The 23,716-nt window shown below is 35.1% G+C and overlaps 1 long non-coding RNA gene across 1 annotated transcript in view; it reads right to left on the bottom strand.

The window, feature by feature from the left end:
- Positions 1-930: 930 nt before the first annotated feature.
- LOC131511409 (uncharacterized) overlaps positions 931-23,716 on the bottom strand; it is a 64,191-nt gene continuing 41,405 nt past the window's right edge. Inside the window, exons 2-3 of the long non-coding RNA XR_009261513.1 lie at positions 1,342-1,525; positions 931-982 (exon numbers count right to left, since the gene is read on the bottom strand). This is a non-coding gene — a long non-coding RNA (uncharacterized LOC131511409). The remainder of the gene's footprint in view (positions 983-1,341; positions 1,526-23,716) is intronic.

Below are 23,716 nucleotides of genomic sequence, written 5' to 3'. Positions count from 1 at the left end.
AGTTCTCTTCCCATTATATATTCTGCTACATTAAGATGCTTCAAATGCTATAATATCTCATCGCTCATGGTACCTGTAATAATACTCAAATTATCAACAGCATTTCCATTCTTTCTGAGAAGCTTTAGAAATAAGGATTATGACTTCTTTTTTTAATAAACGAATTTCATACAGCTACATGCAAAAGTTTTAGGAAACTTTAAATATTACAATAAGCATGCAACTCCAGCAAGATCATCACGTGTATGAAGCTGACATCTCCACTTAGAATTATAGGGGAATGCACAGTGAAAACATAATTACTCTAAATTTGTTTTTGGATATTTATTGACCTTAAGAGTTCAGAGTCTATAATGTTCCTCTCATCCAGAGCTAGTCACTGACACTTCATAACTTGAATGCTGAAAATTTCCACTCAGTTGCTGTCAAAGGTTGAATAATTATATATAAGGCATTTTCTTTTGGAATGTTTCATACACCTTGAAGAGAAGTGTTGGAGTCTAATTTTAAAGGTGTTCATTTGTAAACAATATTTTTAAAGGTCTAATTTCTAAAAATAGTGATATATAAATATTGAATGAAGATAAAACCTATTAACATGTAATATTGCCTTCAGTCTTTAGAAGGCAACATGTTACTTCTCACTCTGAACTGTTCATTTAACGGGCCTGAGGTCATACTATGATCTCCAAATAAATATATTCTATTTAACAATTGACAAAAAATAAATAAAAATCAAGTAGCTGACTGCAATAAGTGCATACATACTGTTGTTTACCCATTAAGTATTAGACTACTAACCTATTTTTAGAAAACATAATAAAAATAATCTTATTTATATTATTTACTTAAAAAATAAAAAATAAAACAGATGCAAAATAAATCAGTCTATTCCATTACATAACACAATTATTGTAATTAAACATTACTCACCCAATGTACTCATCCAGCCAGTATTCACATCAGAATAATTTTTTTGACCCTAAACCAAATTAGGAAAAATCATTTACTTCATGGAGAAAAAATTATCTTATGTGTATTTATGAACTATTAACAAAAAATTGACAGAAGCCAAAAGAAAGGTTTGACATATTTAAAAATGAAGAAACCATACATCAAGTGAGCTGATTACTCTGAAAGAAAGGAAAAGCCAATTACAGAAGTTTAAGGAATATATCTACAACAATATGCAATTAAAATCACAACATAAAAAATTTATAGATATTTTGACAAAGCATTATTTTGCTTATATGAATGACTATGCAAATTAACAAATAATTATGAAAGCCCTTCTATCTGTTATGGGAAAATAACACAGTTGAAGAAGTACAGCAGTCCCACCTTATCCATGGTTTCGTTTTCTGCAGTTTCAGTGTTCCCCAAACAACCACAGTCCAGATGCCAACAATCCTCCTTCTTAGCTGTCATCAGAATGTCAGTAGCAGCCTTTGTCATTTCATTCACTTCACTTCACCTGAACACGTTGGCATTTTATCATCTCACATCATCACAGGAAGAAGGGTGACTACAGTACAGGAAGATATTTTGAGAGAAAGACCGCATTCACTTAACCTTTATAACAGTATTTTGTTATAACTGTTCCACTTTATTATTAGTTATTGGTGTTAATCTCTTAGTGTGCCTAGTGTAGTTTATATACATATGTATGTGTAGGAAAAATCATAGTATATATTTAGGATTCATTACTATCTATGGTTTCAGGAATGCACTGGGGGTCTTAGAACATATCCCCTGCAGATTAGGGGGCCCTACTGTAGTTGGAAAAATAGCAAAAATAAATGCATAATATAAATATTTAAGCAAATGTCAGGGGCGCCTGGGTGGCGCAGTCGGTTAAGCGTCCGACTTCAGCCAGGTCACGATCTCGCGGTCCGGTCCGTGAGTTCGAGCCCCGCGTCAGGCTCTGGGCTGATGGCTCGAAGCCTGGAGCCTGTTTCCGATTCTGTGTCTCCCTCTCTCTCTGCCCCTCCCCCGTTCATGCTCTGTCTCTCTCTGTCCCAAAAATAAAAAAAATAAAAAAAATAAAAAAAAAGTTGAAAAAAAAATAAGCAAATGTTCAACATAATAAACATTTCTTTGAAAATGAAATCAATGTAATCCAATTTTAACTCATAAAATTAGCAAGGATAAAAAACAATAAGTATATCCAGTTTTGGAAATGGTGCATTGAAGTAAGGCACACCCAACCACAGCAGATAATAGTCTCAATTGATATAATTTTTATGAAAAACAATTCAGTTATTAGTTGTTTGAAAAGCATCTAAAACTTTTGACCAAGTAATTCTAACTTTTAATGTCTGTTTTATGAACTTAAAATTTAAAAAAAAGATTAAAATGTATGCCAATACCATTTATTATTGCATTGTTTATTACTAATAAATCATAGACACAACATATTCAACTTTAGGAAATGATCAAATGCAGTCCTGATACAATTATATAAATAATAAACAAACACCTTTTTTAATATTTTGTACTACATATGAAATAATATTAATAAGAAATTAATACACAAATATTCATTATATTCTCAACTATATAAAATATTCATCACAGAAGCCTGAAACACCATATTCCAAAAAGTTGAGGGAAATTCTGACTTTACAAAGGTAGTATGAGAGATTTAATTTGTTTTTGCTTTCTGTTTTTAAAACAAATCTGTATCACTTGCTATCAAAAAAGGAACAAGGAGAGAAAATATTTGAAACATTTAGAAGGGAAAAAAGAAAAGATACATCAGGATCTGGCAAGCATTAGTAAAACAGGTAAAAGTAATTTTTTTTTTATTTCTTTAATGTTTATTTGTTTTTGAGAGACAGAGAGAGACAGAGCACAAGAGAGGGAGGGGCAGAGAGAGGGAGAATCTGAAGCAGGCTTTGGGCTCTGAGCTGTCAGCACAGAGCCTGATGCGGGGCTTGAACTCATGAACCTTGAGATCATGACCTGAGCTGAAGTCAGATGCTTAACCAACTGAGCTACCCAAGCACCCCAGGTAAAAGTAATTTTGAAGTTCAGTTGAAAAGTTGTACTTGTTCTCTTTCACATAAGAATTCAATAACTGATTTTCTCTTAAATTTCTCAACAAAATTTTTTTATTCTGAGTCAGTCTTTTTAAGACATTATGATGATTATGTATCTACTTATTTCCCTTTGATCCTTGCCTACCAGGAAATGCAGAGCCAGGTGTCATTCTGAGAAAAATAATCACATAATTCTATTTTCTTAGTACAGTTACCTACATGGATGGTCTAGTGCTGTTTTCACTTATATTTTCATCTTTTTAAACATGCTTTATTATAGATTTGTTATAGCAGATGGTGCCATCCTTTTTCTTAATGTGTATAATGCAGAATATGTGAAAACAGTCTGAAAGAGTTGGCACAATGATGAGAAAAGTTGAATAATTAATCCAGGACAAATGTTTTCAAATTACTGAAGGTTTGAAAGTTAAACTAAATTTAATCAATTTTTTTATAAGTCTTAAATTTTGGACTCTAGATAAATCCTAGGCTTTTTAAGCGTAAAGGTTATAAGGCTGACTACAAAGTGGGGGGCCAGGGAAACCATTTTCTCTGCAAGAAAAATGGAGCTAATTGCTGGCATGCAGGGCTCGTCAACAGCACCATCAAGTTGAAAAGCTTCTGATTATATCATTTGTTTATGTATACTCTCTTCTGTGGCAGCTCTCTCTTATGAATGAAGAAATTCTATTCTTTTGTACTAATCCTCTAGTGGAAGAGCTTTCTGGCAAGTAAATAAGTGAGCCACTGAAGTACAGAACAGGGTGGCTATGTCTCACCACCTTCCCTGGTCATGCTGTGGGCCTGATGTTTTCTGTGTAAGGGGATGACTCATGGACATCAAGGCTTGGTTTCCATCAATTCTCTTTAGGAAAGGACTCTTCAGAAATTTTCTTCAGACTATGGTATCATCATTGTCTGTTACCAAAATATGCTGGTCTTTTTCTAACATAATGTGATCCCTTCTAAATGGCAGTACACTTTGAATATTCTTTTATCTCTGCTTTACAAACATTATAACATCACTTCCTTATGTAAAAGGAACTCCATAAATTCACTCCTTAAAAATGCTCTTAAAAATCTTCTGAAAGTGAATTAAATATTTTTTTATATTGCTCTCAACAAATGATATCAATGTTTTAGGAAGTTATAGATTTATCCCATGCTTTAATTAAAATACAAATTCTGGAAAATGTCAATGGGGCCTGGAAGATTAACGTCAATCTTGTGAAACAAAGTCCTCAAGGGACAAAGAGAGAGGGTTAGCTAGTAGATGGAACATAAAGTGCTTTCAGCCATCTATACACAGCATAAAAATCTTGGTGCTTTATTAGTGATCATTCAGTTAAATGTTTGTAGCTGTTTTTCCAAAATGAACACCGGTCAGGTTGCTCTGTTATATGAAGGGGCTTAGTTACTAATATCTAGAGCTTGGAATTTGGTAAAAAATATTGATACGAGCTATTCATTTTGCCTTTTTTAATACTTTATATATGTTAATTTAAATAACTTCAAACACATAAAATACATATTCTCCTTATGCAAAATTAAGAAATTGTTAAGATTGGGGCACCCGGGTGGCTCAGTTGATTAAGCATCTGACTCTTGATTTCGGCTCAGATCATGTCCTCATGGTTCTTGAGTTCAAGCCGTGTGTGGAGCCTGCTTGGGATTCTCTTTCCCCTTCTCTCTGCCACTCCCCACATGCATGCATGTATGCACGCACACTCTCTCAAAATAAATAAGGTTTAAAAAAATGTTGATAACCAACTTAAATTCCAGGTTCCTCCCCATAGGTACCTAGTATTAGCTGAGTTTGCATCCTTCCTTCTCTCTTTTATGGATTTTTGTGTGTGTATATACACGTATTTATAATTTAACCACTATATATAAAATGCATATATATGTATATATATAATACTATATATTTTCATATGTATGTAAAAGTATATAGTGTTTTATATATATAATATACATATTATATATATATATATATATATATAAACACAAATGCATAAGCATCATAATAGCAACATAAGAATATACCTATTCCCACAGAGAATGAGATTTTTTTGGCTATTTTTCTTTCATCTTCCATGAATTACTTATACAAATTTTTTCCTTCATTTTTTTCCCCATAAGGTTATTTTTTTCCTTATTGATTTATGAGCTTTTGTAGATTCAAATAATTTTTTGTCTGTATTGCAAATATTTTTATTTCAAACTGTAAGGTGTCTCTCGCGATACTTAAATTTTAATTTTAAGGTCAATTTTTCCTTCATAACTTTTTCCTATTTGACTTATTTTAGAAGGGTTTCCCCAACATAAAGATCAAATATACATTCTTTACATTGTCTTCTAATAGTTTTATAATTTACTTTTACATGAATACCTTTAATATTAATATTGAATTCCCCAGTTTGTTAAGTTGACATATAGGAAAGTAATTACTTCTATATGTTGATATTTTATCTAACCGCATTGTTGACTAGGTTTATGAGTTCTGACAGTTTGTCAGCTGGCCCTCTGGAATGTATATGTGACAGTCACCTTCTGCAAGTTGTCAGTAACATCGTTATTTGCTACTGTTGTTGTTTCACTGACTGGGCCTCTGGCGTCCTGGTAAATGATAATGGCAATAATGGTCCGTCTTTGTGACCCTCTTTTCAGTGGGAAAACTTCATGTATCATTAACATAATACTTATTTTTGTAGATTTTTAGAAAGAACCTTCATCCAGATAATGGTAACAACCTTTATAGGCCTTGTTTGCTAAAGAATGACACTTAAGTTTTATTTAAAAGGTTTTTGCAGTTACCATTTCACTATTGTGTAGTGCACTGACAAATTTTTGTGTTTTTGAACCATTGTCACATTTCTGGGATAAAGGCTGGATGCTCATGACATATTTTAATTCCAATGCATTCATTCTTTGATTTTTTTTTTCCAAATGCTTTAAGAATTTTGCATCTATGTTTGCAAGTTTTTGTGTGTGAATCTGTATATGGTTCTCTCTTTATCAAGTTTTTAAATATGTGTATTTCACTTTTATTGCCTTTTATTGAGACAATCAACTTTTCTTTGTTTCTTTTTACTAACAGTTAAAAGTTACACCTATTTCTCTTCCAGTAGCAACTTTAATTTTTAAACTACTTTATAATTAATTATAATTACATTGTTTCTAATAATGGTGGCATTAAACTGTGGACATATTATAGCTTCTCTAAAAGTCAATATTTGTAGCACATTAGGCTACATCCCACTCATCATCCCATTTGCCATCTTGCTACCACCCAGAAATGTTTAATAAATTTAATAAACAGCTGTTTACTAAACAGCTAATTTTAGAAAAATTTATTGTAGTCAATACTTATTTAGAATTTACAATAATTTTGAGTAAGTTCCTTACAGTGCTTTTGGAATCTTTCCTTTTCCTCTTGGATTCACATTCAAGAGTTGGAGAACATCTGACTCTAATTCAACTTCTATCTGTAAGTAATTTACTTTCTGAAACATTCTATGGGCAAAACAACCCTAGTTTTCTCACATAATTGAACACTCAGAATTATAAATCCAAAGTTGTTTACCTTAAAATGCATTTTTTATTGTCCTCTTGCATGTAGTTAATCTAGTGAATTTTGAACTGAATGTAATTTCAATTTGACAATTATTTCCCAGTAAACAATCTCTTCTAGTCTCCTTCTCCGGAAGCTTTTAAGATTTTGTCTTTGTCCTTGGTGTTCTAAATTTCATTAGGATGGGTTCCTCTAAATTCTGCTGAGTGCTTGCAGGAGGTATGTGCTTTTACTCTGAAGAGACAACTGTCTCCAATTCTAAGAATATTTTTTTAATTCTTTTCATGTTTACTTGTTTTTGAGAGAGAGAGAAAGAGAGCACGAACAGGAGGGCCAGACAGAGAGGGAGACATAGAATTGAAACAGGCTCCATGCTCCAGGCTGTCAGCACAGAGCCAGACATGGGCCTTGAACCCACAAACTGGGAGATCATGACCTGAACCAAAGTCGGATACTTAACCAACTGAGCCAACCAGTCGCCCCTAAAATTTTTTTTAATAATTCTTTCATTTAATATTACTTTTTACCTCTTTTCTCTTCTGAATCTTCTATTATATGAAGTCTCCTGAGACATGAGATTACTTTGTCTTTCATACTTTTCACCTTTCGTTTGATCTGAATTCTGCAAGAATTCCTCACTTCAATTTTTTTAGTGCATTAATTTACTCTTCAGCTTCAAGGACCATTCTCCTCTACTTAGCTCATCTATTGTGCTATTAAGTGACTGACCAATTTTTATTATCCATGTAATTAATAAATGTTTAGGTAGCAATATCCTCTTGCAACCCTTTGTGATAAAATATATTCTAAAATGAAATCCTTTTCTTCTTGTTCTAACCACTGTTTCTTTAGGTGTAAGTACTTTTGTTTATCCCCTTTTTTGTATCTCTATCATGGTGATGAATTTCCCTGAATACTTGGTGAATTTTTATTTTGTGCTCCTTTTTAAAGGGGGGATTCTCCATTAGGATGTCTTCTGTAGAATTCATTTCATTGTTTTTCTTTGCTCTATTGCAATCCTGCTTTTGCCTTAACAATGAATTTAATGCTAATTGACAGAACAGCTAATAGAAAGATAAACTGTATTCTGGCACCATTAGCCTTCTGGGACTCTGGGTGCACTTTTAGCCTTTAAATGAAATAATCAGGTTGAATATTTGATTTGCCTGGAAGACAAAAACAAATAATTTCTTAGAGAACTTTGGGTAGAATTCTAGATTCTAGAACACTAGATTCTAGTACAAAAACAACAGCTACAACAGCTGAAAAATAATCCTTTTATAAAAAGAAAAATGGTAGGTATGTTTTGCTTCAGAATGATGACTTTTATTTCAAGAAATTGTTTTCTTTAAACCGTTCCATTAAAAGGAGTTTGGATTGAAAAGATTTAGTTCATGGAATTCGGAATCTCAGCTCCTAGTAGATTCATGAGTAGAAAATCAATTTCAATGTAAATTATTCTAAAGTCAGATGAAATTTAACTTTGCAACAGACACCAGATCAAGCCACTTAATCTCTGTGAACTCCCAGTGACTTATTTAGAAATTGAGATTGATCATAGCACACACACATCACAGGGTTTTATGATAACTAAGTGGGTAAATATATTTGATTTTATTTTTTATAAACTGTAAAATCTTTTATTTAAAAAAAAAATTTAAGTGTTCATTTATCTTTGAGGAGAGAGAGACAGCAAGAGCTGGGGAGGGACAGAGAGAGAGGGAGACACAGAATCTGAAGCAGGATCCAGGCTCTGAGCTGTCAGCACAAGGCCCAATGCAGGGCTCAAACCCACGAACTACGAGATCATGACCTGATCCAAAGTCAGACACACAACGGACTGAACCACCCAAGGACCCCTAAACTGTAAAATCTTTTAAAAAGTAATTTGCCACATATTCAGGCCCTCACTATATAACAGACTGTGAATGTTATTATTATTTAAGTCAGTTTGTAATTTATCAAATGAAATTGTAATTTTTTGCCTTTGTGTATAATCCTACATTTCTATCCCATCCCTATTTAATAGAGAGATAGATAGGGGCATAATATTCCCTTGATGTTCTTAATATCCCAGTCTGAAGGTTCAATGTTAAGTCATGTGTCCCCATCATGTTCAAACATAAAAATCTCTTCGATTGCTTGTTACATGAATAACAATTTTTAGAACATCATCTAGAGATTCAGATTCAGGAGGGGTCCAGAATAATATGCTTTTAAAAAGCACCCAAAGTAAAATCTTTCATCAGGAATATTTGGCAAACACTGGCTTAGAGTAATGAGTTGTAATGATTTTCCAGCAAGAGTCATAAGTTCATCTAGGACTACAAAAGGTAAATACTTATACTCCAGTAATAAACTACCCACCATTTGTCTAAAGTCACATATTTGCTCTCATCCCAGTGAAAAATAATTTAAGTGCTTAGAATGAACTATTTTTGGGTCTTCTGGAGTGTGTTCCACTTATAGTATCCCATGCAGATGAGACTAAATCTTATTTACTAAGATTTCCAAATAAGAAATATTTCCCTCTTTTGTCATGATCCATTCCAATGTTTTTGTTTTTTTTTTTTCAACTGCCCAAAAGCTCTTTTTTACATCTGGCTTAAATATTTAATGTATATAACTTTACTGTTAATAGATTAGTATTACCACCAGGATGCAAAGAATTTTATCTTAAATCTTAAGTACACTCACACAATGTATCCAAAACTATAAGCCACTCTTCACCATCCAGAAGCTACTTCTCGTTAAGAGGAGCCAAAAAGTTCAAAGAAAAGAAGAGAAAAGAAAAGAGAAGAAACCTGTAACCTGCATCCACCTAAACATCTCTAAGGAATGTGCTGTCAATAATACATGTGAGGGGCAGGTAGGGTATGTTTCCCAAGAGACAAATGATTAGCATGAATGTACTGTGCTCAGACCTTTAAGAAAACAGAATAGCCAAGAAGGACTAGAAAAATCATGCAGCTGTTTCCAGGATGTTTTTATTTATAATTTTATGGACTGTGAACTGTGCAAAAAAATGTCACTAGAAGGTACTCATTCATCTGCATGATTGTCTTAAACTCCTGTCTGCAGCAATGATCACTAATGAATATGCAGAACATTTTTAAGGTTCAACAGCTTCCAGATAGGCTAGTGACAAACAACCTTGACTGTATTTGCTCTCAAGGCCCTATTTAGGGGGCAAAAGCCAATAACATGGTGCCAATCTTGCTGGCACAGGATAAAAACTGCCTTGATTGTGTTCTTGTCTGCTAAAAAGCCTAGGCGGTGGTATTCAGCTCCTTTCTCAATAGCAGCCTCTTGAACGGCTTGGCATGAACCAGCCATTCTAAGAATGCCTGTTTAAATCTTAGACTGATGAAAAGAGGAATGTATACTGATTTGCTATTAAAACGTGCAGAATAGAAAGCAATATGAAAACTGAAAATATTCATGAGTATGCCCACATAAAATTTCATTGTGTGATTTTAGTTACTGCACTTTGGGTCTGTATTTTAGTTGGAGAGGAGATTTTTTATACAGTTAGATATGTAAACTCACCATCCACACACCAAAAGATCCATGATTGTGTCAGCATAGCTTATTTTTAAAAATTTTTATGTTAAAACATATCATACACATAACGAATAGTGCAAAAAATATAGGGGCCCCTGGGCAACTCGCTGGTTAAACTTCTGGCTCTTGATTTCAGTTCTGGTTGTGATCTCAGGGTTTGTGAGTTCAAGCTTCAAGTAAGTAAGAGAGAGGATTCTCTCCCTCACTGTCTGTCCCTCACCCACTCATGTGAATGCACTCTCTCTCTCTCTCTCTCTCAAAATAAATAAACATTTTTTAAAAGAGAATAGTGCAAAAATATAAATGTATGGTTCAATGAAAGCCAACTGCTAAGTAACTGTCACTAGGTCAACAAAGAGCCTTGCAAACCCTGCAGAAGCCTCCATCGCGTCCACTCCCCACCACTTTCCTTTCCAAACTTCTCAAAGGAAACCACTCTCCTGCCTTCTAACAGCACAGCTTAGCTTTGGCTATTTTGTAAGACTCTGTACCAATTAAATTACATAGTATATATACACTTTTGTATCTGACTTTCCCACCCCCACTATTATAATTGTGAAATTCATCCATGTTGCTGGGTGTAATGTCAATTCTTCAATTTCCATTTCTGTAGAGTATTTCTTTGTATGACTATAAAACACTTATTTATCTATAATACTGCTTGGTGGACATTTATATTTTTTTCCAGTTTAGGATTGTAATGAATAATGATGCTATGAATATTCGTTTACATTTCTATTGGTGTACACACATTTTTCTGCTGGATACACCTAGAAGTAAAATTGCTGTGTCATAAGATATACAAAAGATCAGCTTTAAGAGAGAATGCTAAGTATTTTTCCAAAGTTGTCACACCAATGTGTAGCTCTAGCCAAAGGTAGAAGGATTCCTTTTTCTCCACACTCTCAGCAAACCCTAGTAATGTTGTCTTTTTAAATGACAGTCACACTGATGAGTGTGTAGTGGCACATAACTTGCTTTTTCCTCATCACCAATGCTGAGTTCCTTTTTATATGTTAATTTAGTCATTTGGATTTGTGTGTGTGTGTGTGTGTGTGTGTGTGTGTGTGTGAGAGAGAGAGAGAGAGAGAGAGAGAGAGAGAGAGAAAGAGACAGACAGAGACAGAGAGAGACAGACAGAGAGAGAGAGAGAGAGAGAGCGCTTCCCATTCAAATCTTTTGCCTATTTTTCTATTGGGTTGTCTTTTTCTTATTGATTTGGAGATTTTTAAAAATTCTTAGTATGCCTTCTTTTTTTAGCTATATATATTCAAGGTATTTTCTTTCACTCTGTGGCTTACCTTTTTACTTACTTAATGGTGTATTTTGATTAGCATATTCTTAATGTTAACATAGTCCATTTTATTCATCTTCTCTTAATGATTTGTGGTGTATGTATCTTTTAAAGACACCTTTCCTTACCCCAGGCTCATGAATTGTTCTATATCAATTTTTAGAAACTATTGATTTGTCTCTCAATTTATGTATCATTGTAAGATGGGTCATTTATTTTCTCTCCCTACCTTCCTTCTTTCCTTCCCTCCTTCCTTCCTATTTCTTTCTTTCTTTTTTAACAAATAGAATTCATTTGAACCAGTACCATCTATTGAAAAGATGGCTCTTTCTCATTGTATTGTGCAGTGCCCCTTTCTATTAAATCAAGTGTCCTTCCAAACATAACCCCAGTTCTCGGCTCTCAATTTTCTTCCACATGTCCATTTGCCTATCCTTGTGTCAATGCTGCACTATCTTATTAGTATAATTTATAATGCATCTTAACATCTGGTAGAGCAAGTCTTGCCACTTGCTTTCATCGAAAGTGTTTGGCTGAGCCTGGGTGGCTCAGTCATGTGAGTGTTCAGTTTTGGCTCAGGTCATGATCTCATGGTTCATGGGGTCAAGCCCCCACATCGGGCTCTCTGTTGTCAGCACAGAGCCCACTTCAGATCTTATGCCCCCCCCACCCCACTGCTCCTCCCCCACTCATTCTTTCTCTCTCTCAAAAATAAATAAACAGTAAAAAAAGTGTTTGGCTTATACTAGCACTTTTTTTAAATTTTTTTTTTTTAACGTTTATTTATTTTTGAGACAGAGAGAGACAGAGAATGAACGGGGGAGGGTCAGAGAGAGGGAGACACAGAATCTGAAACAGGCTCCAGGCTCTGAGCTGTCAGCACAGAGCCCGACACGGGGCTCGAACTCACGGACCTGGAGATCATGACCTGAGCCGAAGTCGGCCGCTTAACCAACTGAGCCACCCAGGCGCCCCTATACTAGCACTTTGTATTCATAACCTATATGATCAGTTTGTCATTTCTGAAGAAATCTGTTGAGTTTTCATTGGGACTGAACTAGATCTAAAAGCCACTGTTGCAAAATAAACTTTAAAATATGAGACTAAAGATATATGAACATGGTCTATTCCTCTGTTTATCTGTTTTTTAAATTTCTCCCAATACGTTTTATTGCAGAGCTCTGTAGTTTCCTATGTAATGATGTTGTCCATTTTAAAAATTATTCCTGGGGCACCTGGGTGGCTCAGTAGGTTAACCGTCCAAGTTCAGCTCAGATCATGATCTCATGGCTCGTGGGTTTGAACCCTGCATCGGGCTCTGTGCTGACAGCTCAGAGCCTGGAATCTGCTTCAGATTCTGTGTCTCCCTCTCTCTCTCTGCACCCCCCCCATCACACTCTATCTCTCTCTCTCCCATAAATAAACATAAAAAAATTATTCTTATGTAATTTGATATTTTCTAGATGTTAATGTAAGTGCTAACTAGTTTACTGTAATGTCTTCTACATGTATGTTATTTGTATATATTAATACCCTGGCGTTTTTCTCTTAAACTTGTATCTGGCAACTTTGTTATATGTATTAATAAATTCTAGTTATCTTATATATTTTCTTTCTTTAAGTTCATTTATTTATTTTGAGAGAGTGAGAGCATGCATGTCTGTGAGTGGGGGAAGGGCAGAGAGAGAGAGGGAGAGAGAGAATCCCAAGCAGGCTTTGCACTATTAGCACAGAACCTGATGGGGGTCTTGATCTTAGAACCATGTGATTATACCTGAGCTAAAATCAAGAGTTGGAAGCTCAATCAACTGAACTATCCAGGCACCCCTATCTTATGTGTTTTTTATATAAATCATATTTGGAAATAATGAAAGTTATATTTGTTCTTTTCCTATACATATTTTATATATTTTTATATTTTTGCCTTATTTCTCTAACAAAGACCTTCAGTAAGATAACAGACATCTTTGTGCTCTTATTGTTCTGAAGGGAAAATTTCTCAAAACTTTATGGTTAAGTTCATGATTGGTGTAAATTTTTTAAACATATCTAATAAATGCACTTTAATCAAGTGTTTTTTTAAGAATATATTGAGATGTGGGGCGCCTGGGTGGCGCAGTCGGTTAAGCGTCCGACTTCAGCCAGGTCACAATCTCGCGGTCCGTGAGTTCGAGCCCCGCGTCAGGCTCTGGGCTGATGGCTCGGAGCCTGGAGCCTGTTTCCAATTCTGTGTCTCCCTCTCTCTCTGCCCTTCCCCCGTTCATGCTCTGTCTCTCTCTGTCCCAAAAATAAATAAAAAACGTTGAAAAAAAAATTAAAAAAAAAAAAAAAAAAAGAAAGTGGATGTTAAGAATATATTGAGATGATTATTAAATCATTTACTATTTTGTTGTATAGTAAATTATATTAGTTCTTTTTTCACTAATGTATTTTTAACAGATTTATTGGATATAATGTGCATACCATAAAATTCATCAATTTAAAGTGTACAGTTCAATGGTCTTTAGCACAGTCATGGAATTGTGCTACCATTGCCATAATGTAATTTTAAATATTTTATCAGCCCAGAAGGAAATCTCATACTCATCGTATACACTCCCCACCCTTACTTGCCTAGCCCTGGTCACCCACTAATCTATTTTCTGTCTTGATAGTTTCCTACTCTGGAAATTTCATACAAATGGAATCATGCAATATGTGGGGGTTTGTTTTGAGACTGGCTTCTTTAACTTAGCAAAATATTTCTGATGATCATTCACATTATAGCATGTATTCATGCTTTATTCTTTATTGTTACTGAATACTACTTGATTTTATGGATATATACTACATTTTGTACATTCGTCAGCTGGTGAGCATTTCATTCATCTTCACGTTTTGGCTTGGGACATGCTGGGAAGCTCTATTGCATGGGAATATTATTTAACATCTACATATTATTAATCCAACAAACTAAACAATTTTCACGTTAGATTGTTTAGTTTGAATATAACTGATTTTATTTCTACCATATTTTTTCTCAGTGTTCTGGGTTTCTCTTTCTCGCTCTTCCTTTTTGTTTTTCCTGCTCTCTATTGGACTGACCAAGTCTGTTTGCTCTTTCTTTTCCTCTACTCCTTTCCTGTAACTGATCTGAGAGTTCTATATTATATTCCTGTGTGTGTGTGAAGTGTTACTCTTAAATTTATAAGCCACACACTCAAGTGTTTTCCAGTAAATTCTACAACATACCTACCTTCCTCCCAACCCTGACAACATTCTTACCATCTTTACACTATGCAATAACAGATACATCTTCTTACTTTAGTTAAATTTAATTTACTCTTTTTAAAAACATTCAAAAATTAGGGGCGCCTGGGTGGCGCAGTCGGTTGAGCGTCCGACTTCAGCCAGGTCACGATCTCGCGGTCCGTGAGTTCGAGCCCCGCGTCAGGCTCTGGGCTGATGGCTCGGAGCCTGGAGCCTGTTTCTGATTCTGTGTCTCCCTCTCTCTCTGCCCCTCCCCCGTTCATGCTCTGTCTCTCTCTGTTCCAAAAATAAAATAAAAAAAACGTTGAAAAAAAAAATTAAAAAAAAAACATTCAAAAATTATTACTTTCTCTATTTCACTATCAGACTACACCTTCATATATAATTCATACATATTTTTTTTGCTTTTTATATAAACACAATATTCTTGAAATTAAAAAAAAATAAATCTATCAAACAACTGCAGCATTCATGAAACCCAGTAGAAAACAACTGTTTGTTTAATGTTGAGCAGAATTCTGATCATTATCAAAATCTGAGCACATGAAAGCTTGGAGACAAATGTTTCATTACATATTTGAGGGCATTCAATAATAATAATGGCTAATGCCTATACAGGACTTACTTTGTACCAGGTGCTGTTTTACTGTTCTAAGAAATACACACACATGTAATGTAATCTTCCCAACAACGCTATGAAATAGGTACTATTGTTGTATTACTATTCCCACCGTACAGGTGAGGAAACTAACACAGAAAACTAAGTACATTGCCCACAGTCACCTAGCTTGTAAATGTCATGGCTGGAAATTGAACCTAGACAACATGTCTCCAAAAATCCATGCTAAGTACAATCTGGTACATTACCAAACGGATAATTCACAAAAAAAAGTCCGAGCCTCTGGAACTATTAGCAGCACATGTTTGAAATAGTAATCTATGAATTAGTGTTAGTATTTTTCATAATAGCTAACTGAAATAGAAAGTGGATATCAGTGTTTTCTGTCCTTAAGAAGCATTTTAATTTTAAAACCAGGTATGGATCCTCTGAATTGCTTTTAGAAATTCCTTTTTTTGGACTTTCAAACACTGAATTCAAATTTAATGCTAAGTTTAACATTAAATTTAAAAATTCCTTCTTTTAGACCCTTAAACGTTACATTATCTAAAACCTTCATAATCAAGAAGACATAAAAATAAATGCCTTTGAATTGGCCAGCTTACTTGTGACAAAAGGTACTACTAATAAAACCCTGGGTCTATGTCTATCTAGTCCTGCTCAAGGATCATGCACACACCACTACAACCCGACTACCTAAATATTCCCAGTCACAGGTAATGGTCCCTTCTGCAGGGAAATAACCAGTATTTCCAGTCAAGCATTCACATGCACCATGCTGAGAAAATGTCTCTGTGTTCTAAGTTAGCCATGCAAGTGGCAGTGCTAAGTAGGAGACTCAAGTACTCAAATAACCCTGGCTCCAGTTAGTTTGACAACCTCACTCTTGCCATGCTCAATATTAAATTCAACTCAGACTCAGCCACCAATTTGGAGAACTCCAACTCCATGATCTCCCCCAATTACCTCTGTTCCCTAGGGTCCGTTCAGCTCTCTGGTAGTAATCAGTCCTATGGTTTCAGGTCCATGGAGGCCCAGGGAGATTCTATACTGTCAAAGAAGATAAGAATTCTGAGAAAACACACACTTGAGCTCCCCTAGGTAAAATGACAGTAAAGGACAAGGGGAGAAGGTTTAGATGTGTGGCACTATCTTCATCTGAGAGGCTGTGTTCCTTTCCATACACCTTTCTATTCCCCATCCTTCCAATTTAAAACAAATAGCACCATTTCCAGCCAGTGTGCTTGAAGAAAAACTAATGCAATGATTGTAAAATAATTTGCAAAAATATATATTGCTCTAAAATATTCAATGATATTTATTTCCTTTTTGCAGAATAATAAGTCCCTATTGCACACGTAATAGGATATCTCAGATAAATTTTGTTGTGTATTTGGCACAATTTTGAATATTCACACTGCCTAACAAGCCATTTATCAGAGCTTTCACAAAAACGCTTTTTAATCTTCCACAGAACAGCATATATCTCAAGACTTTTATATGAATTCACTAAAGTTATATTCAAAGAGACTAATTATCATTAAGTGTGTATGCTTAAAATATGTATAAGATATTTATGTATTAAAACTGGTAGGTTCTGATTGCCTTTATCTTGATGGTGAGTTATGAATCCTTTACATTTAAGAGAAAATGTATTTTCAAGCCCCAAAGCTAGAAATCTTTTTAAAACATATTGAAAATGAAGTCATATTTCCCTGGTCTATTTCAGTATACAGTACTTTGTAAAATAAATACTCCAAAGTGGCTTGAATTCATAAAAATAATTGCTTAAAAACTGCCCCAAGGTTAGGCCTGGCATTGAAGATTTTGTCTGGTGGCCAATTATTATGGTTCTGTTAATACTCTAAAACACTGTCTATAATGGAAATGCCAACTTCTCTGTAGTCCATATGAAATATTGCAAATTAAAGTATGCAGCTGATGTGCAACTTCACCTATGAAATATGATTGCTATTTGCCAATATATTTTCAAAAAATATAGGAGCAACAAGAGTTGGTACAAATGCTTAGGGACTATAACTAAAGCTATTGTTGAATTCTTTCTAATCAAATATTTTACCATATTGTTGCATTCGGTGACTAGCTCACTGCGAGTTGCATCATTAAGTAAGACAGCATTCCCTAACTCAGTGGCATACCATTCACTATAATCATTTATTGGTGCTTGTGCACACTTACTCTGTGATTCTTGACAGACGTTTTGAACTATAATTTATAAAGGAAGTAGAATTTGAAACAGAGATCTCTGTGTCATCCAATAGAAACAAAAATGTGTAACAAGAGTACCATGTCACAAGCCTACTCGCCCACTTCAAATTCTGAACAGTGACAAAAGCATGCATTACTGCCTGCCCCAGCAATCCTTTCCACAGTCAATGGTAAAAGAAATAGGAGGATTACTGAGGAACACTGTCCCATGCAATATAAGCTTACCTCTTCTGCTATCTCTATTCTGTCTGTTCCAGGAGTGACAAATATAGAAAGCATCCAAGTAATGCCAGTGAGTCAGAGGAGCTCTTTCATTTATACTATGTTGTAATCAAAATGCATAGAATTTTAAAATTCTAAGGTTTTATCATATACTATTGCATGTGCTAAAAGTGTAACTTCTATAAAGAGAACGCATTAACCTGTATCTTTAACTCTTCTTTGGAAACATCCTTTCTGTATAGAAGTACTTGAAATAAAACTATCATTTGTTATTCTCCCAAAAGATGTCAATCAAGAAGGAGTTAGTCATGATCAAACATATTCTAGTCACTGTAGAGGTTTTTTTTTTTTTAATTTTTTTTTCAACGTTTTTTATTTATTTTTGGGACAGAGAGAGACAGAGCATGAACGGGGGAGGGGCAGAGAGAGAGGGAGACACAGAATTGGAAACAGGCTCCAGGCTCCGAGCCATCAGCCCAGAGCCTGACGCGGGGCTCAAACTCACAGACCGCGAGATCGTGACCTGGCTGAAGTCGGACACTTAACTGACTGCGCCACCCAGGCGCCCCAAGTAGAGGTTTTTAAAAAGAGTAAAAGATGTGATCTCCACCAATGAAGAATCATATCTAACTGGTTTTTAAAAGATAAGTAGAAGTAAAAAAAAAATTACAGTCTAGTGTGTTTAAAACTACATTCACTATGGGAACTTAGCAAGGAATGGAAGAGTGTGGTCTCAAACTGTCACTGAAGAAAGAATAGGTGTTCAATTGACTGACGGAGAAGCAAGAAGATATTTCATGTGGAAGGAAGACTGGAAAATGGTACAAGACAGGAACAAGCATGTAGGAGATAGAGGTTAACCAATATGATTGAAGCAGTGTCATAAATAAGATGTTTATGATAGTATCTAGTTAATAGGGAGTGTTAAATGTCACATGAGAATCTGTAGGGACAAACAAACCACCAAAAGGATTGAAGTAGGAAAATACAAGCTGTAGGTTTTTTCTTAAAGCTTAATCCTGGAAGCAGGGGAAGAGTACTAAGAAACTAAAGATTTCACTGGGCAATTTAAGTGTATATAACATACTGGAACATCGCAAGCTCTAGAGGGATGTGTGTCTGGATTAGACCCCCAGCAACTCTACTTACTAGCCATGTTACCCAGGAGAAATTTCTGAAGTTCTTGTGCTGCAACTTTCTCATCTAGAATGTTAACATAATAAAGTACCTAGCTTATTGGGCTACTATGAAAATTAAATGGATTAATACAGGTTAAGAGTTTGGAACCAAAAACAGACTCAGATAGAGTTAGCTGACTTTTGACAAAGGAACATAGACAATAAAATGTAGCAAAGATCCTTTTTTTCAGCAAATGCTGCTGGAAGAACTGGATATCTACAAATAAAAAAAAAATGAGTCTAGACACCAGATCTTACAACTTTAACAAAGATTAACTCGAAATGCATCATAGGCACAACTGCAAAATGCAAAACTATAAAACTCCTATAACAAAGCATGGGAAGAAAATCTAAATGACCAAGGGTATGGTGTTGACCTTATAAGTGGGACACCAAAGACATGAGTCATGAAAAAAAATTGATAAGCCAGACTTTATTAACGCTAAAAAAACTGCTCTAAATAGACAATATAACAGAATGAGAAGGTAAGCCACAGACTGGAAGAAAATATTTGCAAAAGACACATCTGATACAAGACTGCCATTTAAAATATACAAGAAATGCTCGAAATGCGACAATAAGAAAACAACCCAATAAAAAATGTGAAGACCTTCACAGACATTTAACATTCAAAAAAGGTGAAATACACAGAAAATTTAAACATGGCAAAAAAACACATATGAAATGATACTCCACACATGTTCCATTTATCACCAAGGAAGTGAAAATCAAAACAAAATGACACTACATATATTAGAACGGTTGTAATCTGCAGACTCTCAGTACTGAATACTGGTGAGGATATGGAGCAGCAGGAACTCTCATTATTGATGAGGATGCAAAATGGTATTGTCATTTTGAAAGACAGCTCGACGATTTCTTACAAAACTAAATATACTTCTCTTTTATGATCCAGCAACTGCACTCCTCGGTATATACTTGAAGTTGTTGAAAACTACGTCCACACAAAAAGGGGCACCCAAATGTGTCTAGCACCTTTATTTACAATTATCAGAACTTAGAAGCAACCAAGATGTTCTTCACTAGATAAATGAATAAACTGTGGCACATGTGGACAATAAATTAGTATTCATTGCTAAAAATAAATGAAATATGAAGACATGAAAAGATATGGAAGAAACTTAAATTCATATTACAAAAGAACAAAAAAAACTTGGAGTGGATCTGGGACACCAGAAGTATTCAATAAAAATCACTATTATTATCACATGTACATGTTGCATATTCATGCATGCACAGTTTTTAACATTAATTCTCTCATCTCTCAAGTAAAAAATATCTTGAGGACAAAGGATTGTGTATTTTTCAAAACTATATTCACAGAAGTTCTCAAAGTGCTGGGGCCCCTGGGTGGCTCAGGTCATGATCTCACAGTTCATGGATTTAAGCTCCGCATTGGGCTCTGTGCTGCCAGATCAGACCCTGGAGCCTGCTTTGGATTCTGTCTCTCTCTCTCTCTCTCTCTCTCTCTCTGCCCCTTCCCTGCTCACGTGAGCTCTCTGTGTGTGTGTCTCTCTCTCAAAAATGAATAAACTTTTTTTTTTAATTAAAAGAAGTTCTCAAAGTGTTATTCAAAGAATAGGCATGCAATAAATATTTCTTGAAGAAAAAAATCAATGTAGAAAGGGAGAAATAGGCTAATGTTGAATACTGATTGTTAAGCTATGAGGAGAAAAGTTCATGAAGGTATCAAAATTGCATCAACTCTCTTTCAACTCTATTTCAGAACTTAGAGAAATGCAGTGAACCAATGCCTCCAATGTGTTCCAAGGAAATGTATGAAAAATTCCTGAAATCATGCACATGAACAAGCTGACAGTTTAATCAGGCTAGGTCTCCCCAGACAGATGTGGAATCACACAGGAAATTTAAGAGGAATCAGGAAAGCCAGAGAAACTGGAAAAAGGACTATTTAAAGAGAACAGACTCTTGAATCTTTTAATATTATATATATAAAGGAAAGAGAAGAAAGGTTTCGCCCTCTCCATAGAGGTTAGAAGGCTGTGTGTGTGTGTGTGTGTGTGTGTGTGTAACCTATATATTTCAGAACAAATGTGAGCAAATAGCAGAAAGCTATGAGTACATCTAGATTAACAATCTGACAGTAGGCCCTACAAATGTGGAAAGCAGACCTCTTGGGTCAAAACAACAAGGATATAAGAATCAAAAGCAATAGTGCAGATGAGATAGAACCTGCTTCTGAAATGCTCCTTATACTCATAATCTTACTGTTCAAACCTCCAATTGCTGGAACAAAATGAAAGCAATTCAAAATATAAGGAATTTGGTAGCATGGCTGAGATGGCGATTCACCCCGATATGCTGCTGGCTTAAATTTAGCAGATAGTATTTTCTTTCAATTCAACCTCTTGGCATAACTTATGCTCAGAGTTCTTGGAAGATGTGGTGCATGGAAACAAAAGGATGACAAATGATTCTGTATAACATAACTTTGCAATAAAGTCACAAACTAAAAAGAATTCCCTAGAATTTTAATATAGGACTTTTCTGGCAGTGTTGATCAACCCAGAGATCACCTATGTATACAAAGTGAAAAATACATAATGAAACTATGTTGGAGATATATATCTGAGCTCGCAATCTAATCATTCTATAGATGGCACAAATTATGATTTCACAGGTACTGTGTTTGCAGTTGGTATCCTACAGAGGAAAGAGGCTTGGGTGGTGACAGTCTGGTTGAGAAGGGAGAAGTTGAGCATATTCTTATTTAAATACTCCAATGTCATCTCTGCATTGAGGCTTCCCCAAACACTCCTGTAGAAAGTAAGTGCTCAGCACTCACTCTATCACAGAACTTGTCTATGCATTAATTTATAAAGTTTATTTATTTTTTACATGTTTATTTTCTTTCTCACCTACTGAATGTAAGGTCACGAGACAAGACAGTAACTATTTTGAGAAGTTATGCAGCATGATGATTAAGAGCATAGAATTAAAGGCTAAGCACGAGAATTTATCCTTGGGCACACTGCTTAAACTCTGTCTCAGAGTTACTAATAGGATTAATACATTTAAAAATACATAATAACAATATATATATATATATAACAGATACCAATCACTATATAAATGTTAGTTGTTACTACTAGTTGTCACCATTTTCTTAATGCCAAGAACATCAAATAAATGGATATTCAAACACAGAAATACACATATACACTCTGCACATCCTACTTCCTACTGAAATGTGAAATATTCATAATCAGGTGTTCCCTTTTAAATAATTGAAACTATTCAAAGTACTTGCATATGTCAAATATATGCTTGTAATATGAAGTACTATCATGAAGCCCAACACTATGTTTGGCACCATGGAGACCCATGTTTCAGCCAAATTCAATGCTTCCCAACCACGTGTCCTCAGAGTACTAAAAGCATCTTCAAGTCCATAGTGCACCAACTACTGATTGACTAAATTCTGCCTTGCATTTATTTGACTATTTTTCAGATATATGTAGTTGTAATCCATGAAACACAAATGCATTTACAATTACTGTAAAGTTATCATTGTTCTGTTAGTTTCTCATTATTTTGTAGTTCGTTGTTTCGTCGTGCCTTCCTTGTTTTGTAGTTCCTTAGTAACTGATTAAAAAAAAACTAGTGTCTTTTGGGATTCTGAAAAGTTTGACATTTAAAAGGGAATATTATACTTGGAAAGGTTCAGAATCGGGGGTCTAGGTCATGCTGTATCACTAAAATGCCAACCTGGCCTCTCCAAGCTCCCGGGCAAGCTGCAAAGGGCACTGGAGTCAAGAATATACAAAGACTAGAAGTGCTCTTGCTAAGCCTTCTCTTCTAAAGGGCTCTGGGCATCATTGCCTGAGTTTGTCTACATTTGTAAATTCTGTTTCAGCAAAAAGGTCAGGCCTTTGGTCAGAAATAGTTTAAACCGTTAGAGAAGAAGCCTGCCTTCTTTTTTAATATACATAAATTGAGATTGAGAGAAGGTAGTTTACCAACAAACTTGTACAGTGACAGTGTGTGGTAACTTTGGTAGTGGCTTTCTAAATATTTACTTTCATTAAGAGGCTCTTCAAGTAGGTGTAAAATATTAGAAAGTTCACCCACTTATCATCCACTGTCACTATAGCCACATTCGAACATCCATGCAACAAATACAGATGCCCGTACTCTGCAAGAGCTCCTGGGGGTGAAATGGTGAACATGGGACACATACTAAAGTCACTGTAGGAAGGCTCCGATGCCCTACTATACTCCAGTTTTTTGGACATTTCTAAATAAAGAATATCCAGAAGACATAAGCTCTGTGTTATCCTCTTTTTGTCTATGATCATAATAATAAAAGACAATGCAGCAGCCCTTCAGTTATCTGCACCAGGATCAGTGACGGGGATACAATGTGAGCAGAAATAATGTTATGGATGCATAAAATCCCATTCCATTTTTCTCCTCCTGAAAGTACAAAAATACCCCATTTCCACATTGCCCTTCCTACTGGGTTAGGGCTATGTAATTAGTCTGTCTAGTGGGAATGTGACTAGAACTGACCTGTAGTCCGACCAGTGGATATACGTCCCCTGCCCACTCTCTTCTCCTGATACCATTTAAGACCTCCTGCCATAGTAAGTCACTGTTACATCATGTCCCAGTTTGATACACAGTATATACTTATTTTACCTAACTAGTACACAGTATATTCTAAACAAGTCACTTTTCTAGGGCACCTGGGTGGCTCAGTCA

This window comes from Neofelis nebulosa, chromosome 5 (assembly GCF_028018385.1).
Source record: "Neofelis nebulosa isolate mNeoNeb1 chromosome 5, mNeoNeb1.pri, whole genome shotgun sequence".
Lineage (NCBI taxonomy): Eukaryota > Metazoa > Chordata > Mammalia > Carnivora > Felidae > Neofelis > Neofelis nebulosa.
Note: the sequence above shows the minus strand (reverse complement) of the source record. Positions and strands in the feature narration are given on the sequence as shown.